We start from the raw sequence: 4,362 nt of genomic DNA on the forward strand, positions 1-4,362 counted from the left end.
TCAAAAGAAAACCGTCAGGTTTCAATCAAAAGATTCAAAACCCATTATGTATATATGAATCTGAGGGTCTAATTATGCATTTCTTTCCAATATGTAGAATCGGACTGGATGGGGCATTATCTCATGGTTTGACTGGTCGGATCAGCGGATCTGATCCGATACTGATTACAACGCGTACAAAACTTTTCCTAATTTTTATTAATTCCTTTTTATTAGAGAAAATCATAGATTTAATTGAAGTGGTGAGAAAAATGAAATAAATGAACATGTAAATTTTCACAACGACATTTTGATTTTCAAAACCTAATGGAGTATTAGTTTTCTATTAAATTATTTTCAAATTGTACGCGTGGAATGTGCTCCTTGTGCTCCTCGTCCTGAAATCATAATAAAAAGCTTTCTCTTTTAAAATAAACTAGTTCACGGCCCCGTTTCGCTGGGGTAATGCTTACTTTTATGTATTATTATTTTAGCAAAAATAGATCTTATTTGATTATTTGAAGTTAAATTTGATTGGATTATAAATATAAATAACAATAATTTTAAAATTACCTTTTGCAAGAAAATTTATCCTTTATTCTATGTTGCATGATAGCTATTAAAGTATTATTAAATTCAAGTTACCGATAATGGGGATTATTATATATTAGAATAGTGTTAGTCTAATAATGACATTATTTTAAACATTCGAACTGAATAATATGTTAAAGAGAGATAAAATTTTTGAGGCAACTTATTTAAGAAAAAATAGGAGAATATAAGTATGAATGGTAATTAGTAAGGCAGGTAGAAGGTAATATGGTGTGGGTCAAATGAGCGATTGAATATTAATACAACTACCGATCGATTTGTACAGAGCACGAAAAATATCATTATTTTAACTTTTATGATACATTAAAAAAAGAAAGTAAACAAGGATTTCATATTACCACGTGACTCCCTTAGGAGATAGCTCGGGATGTAAAACTAAATCAAAATTCACATTATAAAAGAATTATATTATTCTTTTATTTCTCTTTTTCTTTTTTGGACTTATTATTTATTTGTTTATGGATATTACTATTTCTGTGAAGTTGAGTGTGCATGATCTCTATATGACACAAATGGGTAGACGTCGGCAGAAATATAATTACTATTTTTTTCTTAACAAAAAAGTGGCACTAGTATTGAAATTCCCCTAATACGATCGCATTATATGATATTGGGGATAACACATTAACGATGACATTAATTTTCATTATTTGGCAATTCCTATATGTAAAAAAGGAAAAAAATGTTATATTTGTAAAGAAATAGTACAGGTACGAGCAATAATAGTTGTTTGAGAAATTAATGAAAGATAAAAAGGGGAGAGAATATGAATATGAATATATATAATTAATTCCCATTATTTGGTTTTTTAATAGAAAAAGCAGAGAGACAGGGGCCGTTTGGATTCAGAGTTAAAGTTATTTTGATTTTAATTTTGATTTTGATTGTAGAAAAAGACAAATGAGATGTGATTATAAATTTGACTTGAGAAATGTGTATTTTTGTTGTGTAGTATGTTGAGTTAAAGTTAAAGTTAAAATTTTTGAATTGAAAAATGTATATTTTTATTGTATAGTATGTTGAGTTAAAGTTAAAAATTAAAGTTAAAATTAATTATTTTTGAATTCAAACGGGCCGCAATATTTGTAAAATAAAATCAAAAGTGTTGGCATGCGAAAGGAAAGAAAGAGGAGGAGAGAATGTGAAAATCTATCTATTTATTATTATCTAATAAAAAATGTGGACCTTTTCACACTTACGGACATTAAATGAAGTGTTTTCGCACTTAAACCAATCATGTCTTTTGGCTACTTTGCGTGTTGAATCGTGCCTCCTCAATTATATATATATATATATATATATATATACATATACATATGCCTGCCTCTCCAATCGTTGGTTCGCTCCTTCAACAAATCCGGCGCTCCCTCTATCGTTGCTCCACTTCGCCTCCGCCCATTCAACGCCCGGCCGCTCAGCCTTGGGCCTTCACCATCCACCTTGCCACCTCCCTTGCCGTCGCCCAGACCACCGGTTGGGCCCTCTACCATTTGCCCTACCACCCGCGACCACCCATCAGTAACATAGTGCCGCCACTAGTTGCGACTCCCCACCCCCTACCCATGAAATCGTTGGTGCCTTTCCCCATTGCACGTGTTCATGGGTTCGTCCCAAAACGTAACTTTTATATTGATTCGCGTGCATGGATCGCCGAGCATCCCTTCCTCTGCTCTTTGCAGTCTCTTACAGGTCCATCTCCGTTTCTACTTGCATCTACCGCCTCCAAATTGCTCGATCAAATGCCTCTTGCAGCTTTCTGTTCTCCACACCACCATTATGCCGAATTTCGCACCAACCTATTGTGTTCGACGCCCATTTGACGTCTGATGCACATAGTCACATCAATTTTCTAAAGTTGCTTCATTTTAAAAAACCCATATGACTTAATTTCTCAATCTGTATCCCGGATCCTCTGTCATTGTATCTCCAGCTATTTTACTTTGATGTGTACAGGGTAATGCTTCTCCAATTATAAAATACCATGGAGAAACGCAATAACTAATATTAAGGGGGGTTCAACGTTCTTGTGATTCCACTCTGTTCCTGACATTGTGTTACATTATAGTTTCTGCCATATCGCTCTCCTCTGGATAGTAGTGCTTTCTTTAGCGTCTTTTGATTTTGCGGCATTTGGTTCCGATGGTTTAAAGGGTTTGATTATTATTTATTTTTCTTTCAGGCTGCTGTTTCTGTTCGTGAGCCTCGACTCCCAAAGGCCTATCCCTTGAGAAATGAGTTTAAGGTTAGACATGTTCATGTTCGCAAAATATATCTTTTCCCTTGACGGTGATGGTCTGAAATCTTGATTTTGCCCTTGAGTGGTTCTAGCCATTTATCCACCTGACTTCGCTTTTTTTCTCACAATAGAAATAGCAACGCCAATTCAAGTTATATGGTGTTGGCTTAGCAAGTATATATATATAAATAATATTTTCCTTTTCAGTGATGATTTTTTGCAAGTATGTTCCAAGCATATTCCTTCTTTTAATGGTTGTAGTGGTTTTAGCAGTATCTTAACACAAATCCCATCTAGATTTTACAAATTCTGTGAAAATTGTGATTTGAAACTGAAAAGGAAAATCGAGGTTTGAAAACCAAGTTGTTCAGAAAGCATATAAAGAACAATGTGGCAAAAACTAATGTGGGAAGGATATCCAACAGGATCATCCACTATTGATTGTGTCCCATTACATTCATTTTTTCATTTCTCCTTTTCTCTAACTTATCCTCCGTTTTTTGTGTATTCTTTTGTAGTGATTTGACATTAATTTTCAAAGTTATTAGTGTGTGAGGCCTCTATCATATTGGTGGATGATATTTTACCAAATAACAACTACCAAACAATCAATGGCATTCGGGTGTCTCGTAACAATGGTGCAAATAATGTTGTACGTGCCTTTGAGCTTGAAGGTTTGTGTAAAGGTTCCCTGCTGCATGTAGAATGTTGTACGCAAAAAGGACATCACACAAATGAAGAATGTTCAAGCATTTCTCTGCTGCATGTAGATTCTTCTTTTATGATCCATCTCGTGCTTTCGTGAATCTTGCAATGGAACTTTTCTATCAGAGTCCAACTCACGGTGATTGGGACCTGACCACAAGGTTCAAGCAACATTTTGTTTTTGATAGTGTCGGGAATTTTGGGATGGTTTCTGAACCCATGCTCTCCCCTAGTCAATTATAAATGGAGTCTGCCTTTCTCCTCCCTTTCAATTGGTATTAAAGCTTGTGCTACCTTGTTTCGTGTTTCATGAGATAGGTTAATTGTATTGGAGGGGTGGGTCATCGATTTCATTTGTTACAATTCTATTGGTACTTTCTCAAGTCATATGACAAAGTAAGATCCTGAAGATTTTCTTGTTCATAGCTTCATATTCAGAGTACCAATTTTTTTCCGAAACGAAATAGTTAGATGATTGTGTATCCACAAGTCTAGCTTTTAGAAAAGCTTTAAACTTCAACAATTAAAAGTGCACTTAGTATTTTTATTTTTGAAAAAACACATTAATAGTTATTTTATGTATTGCTAAATTCTCCTGATAATCAATGTAACTATTTATAATAGCATGAGTTATGATTTTGTCAACGTCAGAGTTTATTTTCATATTAACATATAAATATATTGCAAATTCAGTGATTATTAATTTCAAAGGAACCAATGAACCATGGTATTCGGAAGTCCAATTGGGCCCCGACTAATCTAGTCGAGTTGAGTTAGCCCACTAAGACGTAAAGCTCTTCCAACATGAATTTTTTGCATTCGCAAGGATT

At 34.3% G+C, this 4,362-nt stretch overlaps 1 long non-coding RNA gene across 1 annotated transcript; it reads left to right on the forward strand.

The window, feature by feature from the left end:
• Positions 1-1,894: 1,894 nt before the first annotated feature.
• Positions 1,895-3,963, forward strand: LOC116202226. Its single transcript, XR_004156026.1, has 3 exons — positions 1,895-2,280; positions 2,771-2,833; positions 3,346-3,963. It is a non-coding gene; the product is annotated as an uncharacterized LOC116202226 (long non-coding RNA).
• The last annotated feature ends 399 nt before the right edge of the window (positions 3,964-4,362 follow it).

Source organism: Punica granatum, chromosome 4 (genome assembly GCF_007655135.1).
Source record: "Punica granatum isolate Tunisia-2019 chromosome 4, ASM765513v2, whole genome shotgun sequence".
Taxonomy (NCBI): domain Eukaryota; kingdom Viridiplantae; phylum Streptophyta; class Magnoliopsida; order Myrtales; family Lythraceae; genus Punica; species Punica granatum.